This window comes from Macrotis lagotis, chromosome 6 (assembly GCF_037893015.1).
Source record: "Macrotis lagotis isolate mMagLag1 chromosome 6, bilby.v1.9.chrom.fasta, whole genome shotgun sequence".
NCBI classification, from domain to species: Eukaryota; Metazoa; Chordata; class Mammalia; order Peramelemorphia; family Peramelidae; genus Macrotis; species Macrotis lagotis.
In genome coordinates this window covers 5782474-5799323 of record NC_133663.1, presented here as the reverse complement: position 1 = coordinate 5799323, position 16850 = coordinate 5782474, and the positions used below count along the sequence as shown (strand labels likewise).

General features: G+C 38.2%; 1 pseudogene; it reads left to right on the top strand.

Moving 5' to 3' along the window:
- Nucleotides 1-15671: 15671 nt before the first annotated feature.
- On the top strand, nucleotides 15672-16113 carry LOC141492071 (protein LTO1 homolog pseudogene; annotated as a pseudogene).
- The last annotated feature ends 737 nt before the right edge of the window (nucleotides 16114-16850 follow it).

The window sequence follows — 16850 nt, the reverse complement described above, 5'->3', positions numbered from 1 at the left end:
ACATCATTATCTTCATCATCATCATCATCATCATCATCAAGATAAAATATTTTAAAATTATTATTTCATTTGATTTTCAAAATAATGCTAGGAAAAGGGTGCTACTCTTATTACAGATGAAGAAACCAAGGTGAACAAGGTGAAATAACTTGCCCAGAGTCAGACAAGTGATAAGTGCCTAAGCCTAACTGATCTCAGGTCTTCCTGACTCCAGACCATGTGTTCATTACATTGTTCCACTTAACTGTCTATAGCAGATAAAAAGTAATTAGTACAATTCAGAGATCCATTTTTGAAATCAGGCCTGATTTAATTAAATTTTTGTATCTCTCCAACTATATTGTCTATATTTGATCTGACCTGTCTCTATTTGAGGTAAAATGAGGACATAATAAATGCTTAGGTGAAAGAAATGAACATCATAGAAGAATCAGAGAAAGAAATGAGGCAGTTAGGTAGCTCACTGGCTAGATTGATGGACAGCAAGTCTTGGAGACTCATCTTTTTATTTAGTATTTAGTATTTATTTAGTATTTTTAGTTTTCCCCAGTAAAAAAAGATTCATTTTTAACCCTTTGAGTTCCAAATTCTCTCCCTTTGTCTCTCTCTTCCCCTCTTATGGAGAAGGCTAACAATTTGCTAGAGGATATTATACTTGAGTTTTCAAGCAAAACATTTCCATAGGACTCCTGTTGTGAACAGATATGTATATGTGTATATATATAGACACACAGACATATGTATTTACACACAAACACACATATATAAATATAAATATGTATCAAAAAACAAAAACAAGCACTCAAGACAAGAAAGAAAGTAAAATGTCTGCTTCAGTCTGTATTCAGACATCATCAATTCTTTCTCTGTGACTGGAGGTCCTTTTTTCATCACAAGTCCTTCAGAATTGCCTTGGATCATTGTATTGCTGGAAAGCATTCACACTGAACATCCTACAATTCTGCAGTTCCTTTGTACACAGTAACATTTCACTTTGCATCAGTTCCTGTAAGTCTTTCCAGGTTTTTCTGAGAGCATTCTGCTCATCCATTTCCCTCAGCAGAATAGTATTCCATCATATTCGCATACTTCAGCTTGGTGAGCCACTCCCCGATTGACAGGCAGCCCCTCAAATTTCAATTCTTTGCCTCCAGAAAAGAGCTACTATAGATAGTTTTATAGATATATAGGTATACAAATATAAAGATATAGATATATATCAATTTATATATTTATTGATAAATATAGATAGATATATAAAAAGGATCATTTTCCTTTTTTTTTTTTAACTTTTAACACTTTGGAGATATAGACCTAGCAGTTACATGGCTTGATTACAGCATGTGCCTGGTTTGGGCACAGCTCCAAATTACTCCATGGAATGGTTGAATCAGTGAAGACTCATCTTTCTTGAGTTCTAATCTAATCTAAGATATTTTTAGCCATATAGAGTTAAAAGCCTCTTGCTTTGGTTTCTCCTCTGTAAAATTAAGGAAATGGCAAACCACTCAGAGAACATCCCCAAAGAAGTCACTCAGAGTAGGACATGATTGAAAGGACTGAATAACAACATGATTACAGTGCCTGCTACTAGATGGCTACAGAGAGACAAGGAGGGAGAGAACATCTTTTTATGGAATTTGTGTCCTATTGTAAAGAAGTGACTATAATTGATAGCTTCAGGCAAAATCCTCTTCTGAGAGGTTTCTGTCTTAAATTCTTGCTCCTATAGCTCAGTTTTGGTCCATCTCACTTAGCTACATCTGACAGGAAACAGGAATCTTTATATGGGAACTGCCACTTTGCACAGCTCTCAGAGCGAGCAAGGGAGCTAGCGAGAGAGAGAGAGAGAGAGAGAGAAATGGAGGCAGAGAAACAGAAAAAGAGATAGAATTGGAAACAGAGATGAAGAGTCAGAAAGAACCAAAGACAAATAAAGATAGAGACAAAGACAGGGATAAGGCAATGAGAAGAAAGAAAGTGAGAACAGGAAAAAAATGACAAGAAAAAAGGAAATGGGTAGAGTAAGAAGAGAGACAGAGACAGCAAGACAGAAAGACAGATTTTTTTTTCCAAAACATTAAATCACTTTACAAATATATGAAATGTGTAACACCTGGACCTCCCACTTCTCTGAATGGGTGAATTGTGAATATAGAACAATTTTTATTCAGGGTTTATTTCATTGTCCAGTAGCCAATATTGTAGTCCTTGTGGCTAATATGATGGAAAGTACCAGGAGAAAGGAAAGAACTCTTATTACATACACATATAAGGTCACAATATGTCACTCAGGGCATCATATATGATCAAGAAGCATATGAAGGGAGGCCTGCAAGGAGGAACATATATAGGGATATGGGTGACTAGGGCTCACATATGCTGGCGGACCCTTCCAGTTTTCTGTTCTCCAAAGCTCTCTGTTGGGTAAAATGTTCCTGTTGGACAGCGAATTATTACTGGATGTTGTAACTCATCTCTCTGACAGTCCCTGGTTTGTCTCTGATGGATATCTTCATTGAACCATATCTACTGCTCTGGGGATTGTCAGATTCAACTGGATACTAACCAGGGCTGGTGCTTTCTTTCTATTCTCACAGGTTAGTGAGTTCTCTTTCTCTCCCTTGCAAGAGAGCATTCAAAACGTTTTTAGTTTCCACAGTTTAAATCTATAACAGTAGAGTCAATCTAAACTTCACTCTATCCTATTAATGATTCTCTGCGTCTTCAACTCAATATCCTCGGCCTCAACAAATTATCTGAGGCAGAATTTAAAACTTTATATTAATTTCTGTAAAATGTTTATCTGATCATTTTAGGGGCGACAACAAAGTTTTCCAAAAAATGGGCAGAGGCAGCTAGGTGTTGCGCTGGATAGAGCACTGGCCCTGGAGTCAGGAGAATCTGAGTTCAAATACAGCCTCAGACACTTCATAATTGCCTAGCTGTGTGACCTTAGCCAAGCTACTTAATTTCATTGTCTTATATAAATAAAAATTTAAAAATATTTTTTAAATGGGTAGAACAGCACAACATGACTCCCATCGCCCCCAGAGTGATCCCCTTTGTCACGCAAATGAATTGGAAGGCCAGAAGCCAAGAGTTCTGTGATTCTAGAAGTGATCTCTGCAGTCCTGTGACCACAACTTAAGAGTTTTGGTGCTCATTCCCTATGTTCAGTGTCTACCCCACCAGCAAATTACAATCTTTGCCAGCATCCATTTGTTTCTGTCACCACCAGGCATCACTTATATCTCCTCACACAAGAAAGGCAGATTTCTTAGTAACTTAATTCTTCTCCTAACTGTAGCTGTAAGATCCTGAGTTTCGAAACCTATGAACTTTTGCCTAAATTCTGCTCCTAAGTTTCTGCCTGGTCATCTATCAGACTATGCAATAGGGCAACCTCCCCAGGACCTGCATTAAATGATAACATACCACACTATCTCAAGACAACCAGCAGATGCTTGGAAATCCCCTACTGAACCATATATAAGGTTTCTCCTCACTTTACTTGGGGTTCCAGGATCCTAGCCCTGTCCTAAGATGGAACCCTAGCTCAAGCTAGTTTAATAAACCCTTGCTATTGCATCTCCATCATGTCAAGTGTCTCTGTTCTGTAATTGGGGACTTTTCTTGGACCTTAACATTTGGGGGCTCATTCGTGATCTCCAGCAGAGGCCACAAGATGTACTTGGAGGGGTATCTAAAGTAACCAAGTCCGCTGCTCTGTATTTGGACTAAACTGGCAAAGGAACTAGGTGGACACACTGCTAACGGTCGCCAGTGGGTTGTGGTGGAAGACGTTCCCCAACCCTTTGGGAGGTCAGTACTGGAAGGACTGATGCTTGGAAATGAGATAAAGGAACCCTTCTGCAGTTCAGGAATGACTGGCATATGGGAATGAGATAAGGAAACAAGGTTAATCTGATTTTCTTTTAGGACCTGGCTAGCAACACTTAGTCCCATTGGAAAGGACAGATGCTGACTGGTTATCTATCACCTTTGCTTCTTTTGCTTTGCTCTGGTTTGCTTATCACTCTTAATCATTTAATCAGAGTTCCAGCTGGGATGGGACCGACCCAAACCACTCCTCTGAGCCTGCTCCCAGACCACTTTAAGGAGGTCAAGGGACCATCCTCCTTGATTCTGTGTTGCCAGAGTGTTTCCCCCTCCCTCCCCCTTATAGGAGAGAGAGCTACTTCAGGAAGAATTAGTAAAGTAAGTATTCAGTTTACTCTATTTGAAGAAGGGGGGGCAGGGAAGGTTCTATTTGGGTTAGGGGATTTTTGAATGACTGCCTTCTCCAGAATTTTAGCAGTTGTATTCAAGAAATATTACATATTAAAACCTTGGAATGGAAGGTGCATTGTGAAGAGTGGAATCATAGCTGTAGTATGAACTATGTGACTAGTTCGGAATGGTGTGACTTGAGGTCAGGGGGAGCTAATGAAAAGGAATGGTGGAAAATGTGAGTTGTATAGTTTGAGTAAGAGATTCTGAAAGTACTGGGAAAGAAAATCCAGACTTGGAGACAATTGGGGTTTCTTTTGAACCATTTGTTAAGTAAGGAAAGTGGTAAAAGTATGTAGACAGAAGGTTTGAGCAGGGTTGACTTTGTACAACAAAGATGGATTTTGGGAACTTTGGAAAAAGGTATACAAATCATTATGAGAAAAGAAGAAAGTATAGAACTATAAGTCTATAGGGAGATTTGTGTTTATCTGAGATTGGGGTGATTTAAAATTGCATCAGATTGTGGACTTAACATTAGGGTGACAGGAGGATAGTGCAGAACTCAAAAAATCCTTACCTACTTAAGCCTTAGAGGGAAAGAACCCTCCAAAAGTGGGATGTGTAATTGGGAAAAAAAATTAATTATCTAAGATCCAGGGGTTAAGAGACTCCTTTATTGAAAGGAAATCACGTTTAATGACTATCTGCTGGCCATGTGGCCTGAGTGATGACTCTCATTGTTTCTAAAGTTTGTGAACTAGAGTTTTGGAAAGCTTTCTGAGGGTTCTAAAAGAATACTAGTGTTGTAATATTCTGACAAAATTTGTACAGAATGGGAGGAATTAAATAATCTAGATTGTTAAATTAGTTTGGGATTAAACTGTTTTAACACTATTGTAGCTTTTGCAAGGAGTTTGGGATTTTAAAAATCCATTGTAACACCTTTGGGTTAAGAAAACTGGTATTGGGTTACTAAGAAGAGAAACACCTAGGTTATCAGGGATGTTTACTGATGTCTTTTTGGGGAAAAGCTCTAATTGATTTTAATGAGGAGTTTAATAATGCTAACAGTGTTTTTATTTTGGATATAGCTTTTGGAATGTGAGTGCTGGATTATCTACAAGGTACTCTAAAGTTTTTATCAAACTAAGCTGTTGCAAAGTTAGTCGAATTGTAATGACATTGGGGTTTTAAATGTGTCATATGTATAAGATTGGATTCTGAGAATTTGGGTAGAGACAAAAATGTAAAGAACATGGCATGTTCATTTTGCTTTTGTTCTAAGGGAAATGAGATGTTTAAGAATCTTAATTCTTTCCCTGATGAATATAGATGCAAAAATCCTAAATAAAATCTTAGCAAAATGACTACAAGTCATCACTAGGATAATACATTATGATCAAGTAGGATTTATTCCAGGAATGCAGAGTTGGTTCAATATTAGGAAAACTGTTAGTATACTCAATTATATCAATAACAAACCTATCAGAAATCATATGATCATATCAATAGATGCTGAAAAAGCTTTTGACAAAATACAGCATCCATTCCTATTAAAAACACTAGCGAGTGTAGGAATAAATGGACTGTTCCTTAAAATAATTAGCAGTATCTATCTGAAACCATCAACAAGCATTATATTCAAGGGGGAGAGGCTAGAGGCATTCCCAATAAGATCAGGGGTGAAACAAGGGTGCCCATTATCACCACTACTGTTCAATATTGTATTAGAAATGTTAGCAGCAGCAATTAGAGAAGAAAAAGAATTGAAGGAATTGGAATTGGGAAGGAAGACACAAAACTCTCACTATTCGCAGATGACATGATGGTCTACCTAGAGAATCCCAAGAAATCATCTAAAAAACTACTGGAAACAATTAGCAATTTTAGCAAAGTTGCAGGTTATAAAATAAACCCCCATAAATCCTCAACTTTTCTATATATGTCTAGCAAGAAACAGCAGGAAGAGCTAGAAAGAGAAATCCCATTCAAAGTAACCTCAGACAGTGTAAAATATTTAGGAGTCTATTTGCCAAGACAGACTCAGAATCTTTTTGAAAACAATTATAAAACACTTCTCACAGAAATTAAAGCAGATTTAAATAACTGGGCAAATATCAACTGCTCATGGATAGGTAGAGCTAATATAATAAAAATGACAATTCTACCAAAACTAAACTATCTGTTTAGTGCCCTACCAATCAAAATTCCAAAAAATTACTTTAATGAGTTAGAAAAAATTGTAAGTAAATTCATAGGGAGAAATAAAAAGTCAAGAATTGCCAGGAGCTTAATGAAAAAAAATGCAAACTAAGGTGGCTTAGCACTACCCGATCTAAAATTATATTATACAGCATCAGTCATCAAAACTGTTTGGTATTGGCTAAGAAATAGAGTGGTAGACCAGTGGAATAGCCTAGGTGTAAAAGCAGGACACGATTATCGTAATCTGCTGTTTGATAAACCCAAAGAGTCCGGCCACTGGGATAAAAACTCCCTCTTTGATAGAAACTGCTGGGATAATTGGAAGTTAGTGTGGAAGAAACTTAGATTAGACCAACACCTCACACCCTTTACCAAGATAAGATCCAAATGGTTACAGGACATAGACATAAAAAAACAATACTATAGGGGTGGCTAGGTGGGTAGTGAATAAACCACCGGCCTTGGAGTCAGGAGTACCTGGGTTCAAATCTGGTCTCAGACATTTAATAATTACCTAGCTGTGTGGCCTTGGGCAAGCCACTTAACCCCATTTGCCTTGCAAAAACCTTAAAAAAAAACAATACTATAAGCAAATTAGAAGATCAAGGACTAGTCTACCTGTCAGATCTATGGAAAGGGGAACAGTTTATGACTAAGGAAGAGTTGGAGAACATCACTAAAAACCAATTAGATGATTTCGATTACATTAAATTAAAAAGCTTTTGCACAGATAAAACCAATGTAATCAAGATCAAAAGAAAAGTAGTAAATTGGGAAACAATCTTTACAATTAATGATTCTGACAAAGGACTCATTTCTAAAATATACAGAGAACTGAGTCATATTTTTAAAACAAAAAGCCATTCCCCAATTGACAAATGGTCAAAGGATATACAAAGGCAATTTAGGAGATGAGGAGATCAAAGCAATCCATAGCCATATGAAAAAAATGCTCTAAATTAATTATTAAAGAAATGCAAATTAAAGCCTCTCTGAGGTACCACCTCACACCTCTCAGATTGGCCAATATGACCAGGAAGGATAATGATCATTGTTGGAAGGGACATGGGAAATCTGGGACACTAATACACTGTTGGTGGAGCTGTGAACTCCTCCAACCCTTCTGGAGAGCTATTTGGAACTATGCCCAAAGGGCAACAAAAACGTGCATACCCTTTGACCCAGCAATACCACTACTGGGTCTATACCCTGAAGGGATGAGGAAAAAGGGTAAAAACATTACTTGTACAAAAATATTTATAGCAGCCCTGTTTGTGGTGGCAAAGAATTGGATATCCAGTAAATGTCCTTCAATTGGGGAATGGCTTAGCAAACTGTGGTATATGTATGTCATGGAACACTATTGTTCTATTAGAAACCAGGAGGGACGGGGATTTCAGGGAAACCTGGAGGGATTTGCATGAACTGATGCTGAGTGAGAGGAGCAGAACCAGAAAAACACTGTACACCCTCACAGCAACATGGGAGTGATGTTCAACCTTGAAGGTCTTGCTCATTCCATCAGTGCAACAATCGGGAACAATTTTGGGCTGTCTGCAAAGGAGAGTACCATCTGTATCCAGATAAAGAGCTGTGGAGTTTGAACAAAGCACAAGGACTATTCCCTTTAATTTGGGGGAAAAAAAACCAGATATCTTATTGTCTGATCTGGTTACCTCTGAGAATTCTGTTCTCTTTAAGGATATGATTTCTCTCTCATCACACCCAATTTGGAGCAAGGTACAACATGGAAACAAAGTAAAGACTGACGGAGTGCTATCTGTGGGGTGGGGGTGGGGGGAGGGAAGCAAGATTGGGGGAAAATTGTAAAACTCAAATAATATCTTTAATAAAAAAAAAAGAATCTTAATTCTTTAATGTATATTAACAATGTATGTTTAAAGAAGTCAAGAATGTGAACTTCTCTCTTGATAACTACAGACAGCTGATGGGGGGCTCTGAACAAATTACAATTGTGGGCCCGATTATAAGGCAACTTATTGATGAATAAGATGTTTTTTTATCAGTTATGTGATGTTCTTTTGAAACTGCAAAGAGATAATATTTGCAATATTTAGCTATCTCTTGTGAAAATGTTTTTTTTAATACTGTATTGTTAAAGCCTGGGATTAATATGATTGCTTTGAAGTGCAATAAGGAAAATATGAAAAAGTATGACACTTTCTGGGATAGATCTGTGGGTTCATGAATAATGTGATAATGGAGGAATTACTTTGTACAATCTAGTAATTTGCGTGTTATTCTGTTACTCACAGAAATTAATAATGCATGTTGAAAATTTAAAGCTACCTAAGATATTTTAAAGGTTTTAAAGAATTCTGAAAAGTAATTTGTATGTTAGGGGCGGCTAGGTTGCACAGTGGTTAGAGCGCTGGCCCTGGAGTCAGGAGACCTGGGTTCAGGTCAGGCCTCAGATACTTGGTGATTGTCTAGCTGTGCAACCTTGGGCAAGTCACTTAACCCCAATTGCCTTGCATGATTTCCGACAAAGGTATGTCTGAATGTAAAAGGTAGGAGACAGGCCTGTAGGGCCAGGCATAGTTAGAATACCAGATTTTAGGCAAAGACCCAGGAAGGATAATCCAAGCTTTAGGTAGGGGGTTTCATTAATTGGGACTCCATTAAGATTATAATTAGAATTTAGTGAATTGTATTCACTGGAAGTTCTAACTAGGTAAAACAACCATTTTAGATCACGGGACTTTTAATTGATTTTCTCGTATGTCAGATACCAGAATGGTCAACAAAAAGGAAATGCCACTGGGTAAATGTCATGTTATTGCAGCAAAGGAAGCCAAGATGTCAGGTGACTGGGATGGGCGGCCAAAGGAGCAACTTCTCAGTAAGGCTGAGGTTGGACCCCTTTGACTTGATTTCCCCAAAATGACATTTGGATAATATCTCACCTGGAAGAATAAATCTAGCCTAAGACATTTGACTTACCTACGTGACCTCTACCTGGACACTGACATGCAATACTTATATCTATAAAGGAATTTTCCTTTAATGTCCTGGATCTTTATGGTTAATTACTAAGCAAACTAGAAAAAGAAATTTTAGGTGAGTTGGATCTAATAGCCAGAAGATAGGTTAGGTGTGTGGCTCTGACACCTGCTAATAGCTGCATGTTATGATAGGAATTAAGTTTCTTTACTTTTTAGAAGGAATATTTAGGTAAGAAGAATGCGAAATTCTTAGGATAATTATAGCTTTAAGGCCTAGCTTAAGGAAAGGAATGTGAGTCAGATAAGTATATCAGGAAAAGGAAAATCAATGGTATATTTGAGAATATTTTGAAAAATTTCATTTTGGTTAAGGATGTTTGAGCCATTATGGTAATAAGAGCAAAGGCTAAGATTGTTTTATTTTTAAACCATATGCTGGGTACTCTGAACTAAGATGATTGCTGAATGTATGTTACAAGCTTAAGACAGTATGACAATTCTCATTGGGAGTTCGCTCATATAGTAAAAGTTTATTGTGTTAAAATTAAGTATGTGCATCAATATGACAATAAGGCAAAATGTAAATTGCAATAAGCCCCAAAATCTCATTGTTTTGTGAAGAAAACATGTGTTTTGATCTAAGTAAAATGTTAAGCAGATTCTTTACCAGAAGACAAAGTTTCAGCTAGTCATCTGAGCTGGAGAGGACTTTTTGGAACAGATTCAGAAGATGCAGAAGGAAATCTGAGGTCTCCAGGAGAGGAGAGAAGAGAGCAGAGACAGAGACACTGGGCCAGTTCATCTCATGGTTCAACCAATCCCCGTGGCTTACCACATTGATCTCTACCCTGATTGGCCCCCTGATACTGCTTTTACTCCTCCTTGCCTTTGGACCCTGCATATTAAACCAATTGCTTGCTTTCATTAGGAATAGGTTCAACACTATCCAACTAATGGTACTCAGGCAGTCTTACAACAGTCTCCCTGGGGGTTCTGTGCATCCCTTTGAGGAACATGAGCGCTCCTGGATTGAACAAGAAGAGGAGGGAATGTAAGACCCTGAGTTTCAAAACCTATGAACTTTTGCCTAAATTCTGCTCCTAAGCTTCTGCCTGGTCATCTATCGGACCATGCAACAGGGGAACCTCCCCAAAGACCTGAATTCAATGATAACACACCACACTATCTCAAGACAACCAGCAGATGCTTGGAAATCCCCTACTGAACCATATATAAGGTCTCTCCTCACTTTACTCGGGGTTCCAGGATCCTAGCCCTGTCCTAGGATGGAACCCTAGTTCGAGCTAGTTTAATAAACCCTTGCTATTGCATCTCCATCGTGTCATGTGTCTCTGTTCCGTAATTGGGGACTTTTCTCCGACCTTAACACAGCCTGAACCAGATTGAAATGTAATTGGAAATTATTTAACAAAATTAAAAAAGAATGATAAAGTAATAAAAAATGGAACACAATAAAAGAGGTAATATTAGTTTAAAACTAAATGTAGGGGCAGCTAGGTGGTGTAGTGGATAAAGCACCAGTCTTGGAGTCAGGAGTACCTGGGTTTAAATCAAGTCTCAGACACTTAATAATTACCTGGCTGTGTGGCCTTGGGCAAGCCACTTAACCCCATTGCCTTACAAAAAAACTAAAAAAAATTTAAAATTAAAAAAAACTAAATCAATGTGTAACCTGGAGGGATTTTGATGTATGTCTTAGTGACCTTATTTCTATTTCATTTGGATAGTATTACTCTACATGAATATTGTCAAAAAATTATGGATTACAATGGTTTTCTGTGCTGTTAGATGCCAGCCACACTGATGAAACACCAATGAGCTTGTGGTCTACTAAAGCTCCCAGATTTTTGTTGTTTTGCTTTTCAACCCAACAGCTGCCTTGCCATGCCTCTCCCATTTCATAATTGCAAAATTGGTTTTCTGAATCTAAACATATGAAACATTTATTGCAACTAGACACGGTCTTTATTTCAATTTCAATGTTCTAGTCAATCAATATCATTTTGATGCTTTACTAGATAATCTGGTAGAAAAGCCATTCCTCCTCACCTTAGAGCATCATTTTCTGCACATGGTTTTTCTCCTGAAATCTTTTTTTAGGGTTTTTTCCAAGACAGTGGGGTTAAATAGCTTGCCCAAGACCACACAGCTAGGTAATTATTAAGTGAGGTTGGATTTGAACTCAGGTCTTCCTGACTCCAGGACTGGTACTCTATCCACTGTGCCACCTAGCTGCCCCTCCTGAAATCTTTATGGACAAGAAGAGGTCTTTGTCACTAATAACTTAATACTTAAATTGAATTGAATACATTATTTTCTGAAATTTATCATCTCCTCTCCTTTACTACCTCCTAAGAGATTATCAAAGCAAAGCTTTCCTTAGTTTCCTGTGGGGGGGAAATTTCTTTAGTAAAAAGAACTTTTATTTGTTCCCTAATAGTCATTTCGTATTTTCTGCATTTATTAATTTTTCCAAATCGAGTGGCCAAGAGGAAATTGCTCTGATGAAAATAAAATGACACTAAGAATTTTCATGGTCGAAATTGTAAGCATTGTGTATAGATTACCTTAGTAACTGCAAAATGAATTATATATCAAAATGGATAAGATTCTGTGAACTGTGTTTCTGCATTGCTTTGTGGACTCTTAGCTCATTCATTTTGCCTTCTGAAAGCTTTTGTTCTCTTCCCTGAGATCTGGCAGCCAGTGTTTGCTAGCACCATGTTTAACAACTTGCTCTTTTCTAAAAATCCTTTACCTGCTCTCTACCCCACCATGATTGACAAATTCAAATTCTCTGTTTTAAAAACAATATTAATTTGGCTTGGAAATGCCAAAAATCATTGAAGGATGACCTGGAGAATACTTTTACCAGACATTGGGAAAGTTGTCCTGTGTTATTTCAATGGATTTCATTGTAAATAGGTTTTTCTACTTCTCTGGGGTCAAAGTCCTCATCTTGGGAATTCTGGTATAGCCCTAAGTTTCATGATAAGAAGAATGCTTGGAGATTTGCTGTTTGTATGTATTTCTTTTACATGAAACACAAAAATAACAAAGAAAAATGACTAAAGGTCAATTGTGAACAATTCAGTCTCAAATTGTTTGTTTTTAGAAAACCAGATGCATCTGGGCTCTCCCCCAGCTCCCACACCACTCTCTCCACAATGGCTTAGTCTTTGACATTTAGCCAAGGATCTGCTTGGCTTCACCGTAAACATCCGGCACTATGCCCTTGGTCAGAAGTCCAGTGGGTCATCCCTCCTCATTGAAGAGAAGCTCTTGTAGGTCTCTGGCAAGTCTTAGAAAACTTGCTAGTGTCGTTGTTAATTATCCATCCTAGACACAAGGCAGATTTCAACCTGTGCCCTCACAAAGTAGAGACAAGAAACTATTATAGTTCTTTTTCGGAGGGTGGTCACATGACTGAAGACTTTTAAGATTATTTCAGCAACCTCATAAAATGTTTTACATCATAACACAACAAAGTAGTTACAAAGGAGTTTAAATGGATACAGAGTGTTTTGTTTGCTTTTACAAGGCAACGGGGTTAAGTGACTTGCCCAAGGTCACACAGCTAGACAATTATTAAGTGTGTGAGGCTGGATTTGAACACAGGTCCTCCTGACTTCAGAGTCAGTGAGCTATCCACTGTGCCACCTAGTTGCACCCAATACATAGTATTTTAAGAAAAATTTTATATACATATGTGGATGTGAATGTGTGTGTATGTGTGTATCAGCATCCATATTTCCTCATCCCTAATATTACTTCAAAGCACCATAGATTCCAAAGGAACATTTATTTTTCTGCTTCTAAGGATAACAGGTCTCTTTATTTCTTAGTGAGCTTTCCCATGTGATGCAAGTAGGAAGAACAAAGATGTTTACAGTGGTGCTACAGTTGAATTAGCACACCAATGGTTACAATCTTTATGTGATATACCTAGTGGAAATGGATTTTTTTGGTTGATGACTGATTTTGTTTTATTATCAGCAAAAAACTTTAAACTTTCCAGAAAGGAAGAAGTGATAAAGGAAGGACTTATTAGAGAGGGTGTTATGGAGAAAAAAGTTGCTTTTAAATTCCATTCAATTGGCATTGTGGAAAAAGGATCAAATGAACCAGACCTTGTCTTCCAGGAGCTTAGACCTCAGAAACAGAAACACAAAGTGAATCAAAGTGATCCAAATGGTTTTTTTTAATGCTCTGGAGGGATAACAGGGTATGATTGTGAAGGCCCAAATAAAGAACAGTTTTTTCCTGCAAGGCTGACAAAGCTCATTTGATCCGTTACATAACTAGCATTTTCCAGATCTCCCCAGGCTAATTAATGTACATTTACATGCAAAAACTTGCCGGGAGCACGCACCCAAGAGGGAGTCATGGAACTTTGGAATTTGAGAATAGGGAGGGACCTTTAAAAACCCAAGTGAAATCCAACTCATCTCACCAAGAAGAAGCCAAAATGCAGAGAGATTAAGGCTAACAATGAACAAGGGATAGGAAAGTTAAAGTTGCATAGGTGCAAAAGAGAAGAAAGTTTTATCCCAGATGGGGATTGATGAGATTATGAGTGTTGAACTTGGAAATATAGTTCCTCAGGTCCATTTTACAGGATGACTTTTTTTTTTACAAGTTTTTGTTAAAAGAGAAAGGGCTAAAGGGAAGGAGGAGAAATTTATCTAGGAATAAAAATGGATAGAAAAACAAAACTGATGAATAAAATATCTAATGATCTAACATGCATCCTCATACTTTAAGAATGTTTTCCAATTCCCATTTAAAGATAAAAAATGTTAGACAATCACTGTAATTCTACAGAATCAAGAAAGATAGTCAAAACATCTGATCCATTGCTTTGTAAGGATAAGGATAGTGTAAAAAGTGGTTTTGTTTAGTTAAAAATCTCCGAAGTCAAATACTTTTGAGTTCCACCTTTCAACTGATTCTTCTGCCCTTCTGATTCACTAATCCTGAGACACTGAGATTATGACCTTCTTGAAGGCCAAAAGAATGGCTTGCTTGATTTGATAGACAGATTCTAGCATGAGGCTATTTATAAAACAGCTGTCCAATAAATGTGATGGTTATTGTGAGGTGAAACAAAGGACTTGGTCTCCTACTCATATGTACCCCCAAATATGGAAAAGAAAAAAGAAAACAAGGAAGGGATGAAGGAACCAAGGAAGGAAGGAAGGAAGGAAGGAAGGAAGGAAGGAAGGAAGGGAGGGAGGGAGGGAGGGAGGAAGGGAGGAAGGGAGGAAGGAAGGGAGGAAGGAAAGAGGGAAAGGAGAAAGAGAGGAAGAAAGGTAAGAAGGAAGGAAGGAAAGAAGGAAAGAAGGAAGGAGGGAAAGAAAGAAGGGAGGAAAGAAGGAAGGAGGAAGGGAGGGAGGGAGGGAGGAAGGGAAGAGGGGAAAGAAGGAAGGAAAGAAGGAAAATAAACTTTGATAGACACTAAGTCATAGAAAAAACAAGACAAAAAATTGGGTGCATATTAATCGCTGAATGACTGAAGAAACTGTTACTTGAAAGTGGATGGGCAATGTGAATATTATTATGCCATAAAAACGAAAAACAGTGAATGCAATCAAAGAACTATGGAGAGACTTGTAAAAGAATGTTGCAAAGTCAATAGAATCAAGAAAATAAGAGAAATAAAAAATAAAAAGAATGGTAAGTTTAAATTTGAGTTATTATGACTATTTTTTTGTTCCTAGGAACAAATGATGAAATACCTTACTGTCTTCTTAACAGAGAGCTGAAGATAAAGTTGTGAATATTCTATAGATAGGAATTCTTTGTCATTTTTGTGAACTTGTCTTTGTTTTCCTGAAGGATTCACAGGAAACTGGGTGAAAACAAAAATGAATTAAAAAATTAATTTTTAAAAAAGATAATAACCTGCCTTTTTAAATTATTATTGTGAAGCTCTTGACATAGAATTGCCCTTGTAAATTAAAAATAAGCACCCGTTTTTATTGAGAAAAGAGTCATGCCTATAATTTTTAAGAAAGAACTAGTTCCAATAGGAATGTCACCTTTCAAAATGTCAATTTGTAAATGACTAAGATATGCAAGAAGCCCAATTTTCCTTTTTTTTTTTTAATGCTACTGAATGACTCAAAAGTTAAACTGATTCCCTGGCCACTTGGAGTTCTCATTCTTCAAAGTACAAATGTGATGCCAGCTGCCCGGCCCGGAGGACTGAGCCGCCGCGGGCGGGCCGGAGCCCACCGGGCCATGGAGCGGCTATCGGACCTGTTTGACGCCATCGTGATGGCAGAGGAGAGGTACCGTGGCGAAGGCTACCTGGAAGGCTACGCCGAAGGCGGCCGCCTGGGTCTGACGGAGGGGAGGCGCTATGCATCGGGTCCGAGATTGGGTGCTACCGAGGCTTTGCATTTCCATGGAAATGTCTGCTTTCTGAGAGCACCACTGAGAAGGACAGTAAGAAGAGGAGGATGCTCGACTCATTCCTAGGGATGATGCAGACATTCCCCTACGCCGACCCCACTTACGCCCAGCTTCGTGAAGATTTGGACAGAATTAGAGGGAAGTTTAAACAGGTTTGCTCCTTGCTCCGGTTCAGCCCAACTTTCGAGTCAGTCCCGGAAGCTCCACACTCTCATTTTGCGCACAAGAAGACAGAAGAAATGTTAAGGAGACAAGTGTTCAAAAATGAGATTCAAGTCCAAACGATCACTGGGCATTCATTGCAGTCTCGCCATGAAAAGACTCGGTCGGGCCCTTCCTTTGTGCCCCTCCATACAGGCCTATTCTTTGGCCTAGATGCCTTTGCCCTGTGGCCTTCATGGATACGGAGGCTGAGGTCCTTTGAAAAAGCAGGACTTCTTTGTAAGAGAAGAAATGGGAGGACCCCACGGCTGGGCGGACAGTCACTCCAGACCCTCCTCCTCCTCTCCCATTCCTTGCCTCAGAGAAATCTTAAAAGGATCTGAGAAGGGAGATTGAAATGTGCAAGTGGAGAATTCCCAGCATCACCACCGAACAAACTATGGAATTCTGGTCCTTAATTCTGCGTTGGGACAGGACCATTGGTGCTTCACTGGTGCAGGGCTGTTTGAGTCTGACCCAGTGTAATGGTTTCATGGTGACAGCTAAGGTGGAGAAGGGAAACAAGGAAAAAAATATCCCAGAAAATACTTTATCAACTAACCTTACTTGCCTTCAAGTTAACCATTCCCTTGGAGATGGTTAAAGATGAGAAACTCTGTTTGACCAAGATTAAATGTTGTGCCATGAAAAAGAAGTCCAAATGTGATGCTTCAAAATTTTATAATTGCTTTTAAAAACTAGATTTTTCTGAAAGGACTAGAAAGCCTTTTGATCCTGTGCATCACCTTTGATCCAGTAATGCCACTACAAAGAGATCAAACAAAAGGGGAAAAAAACTATACA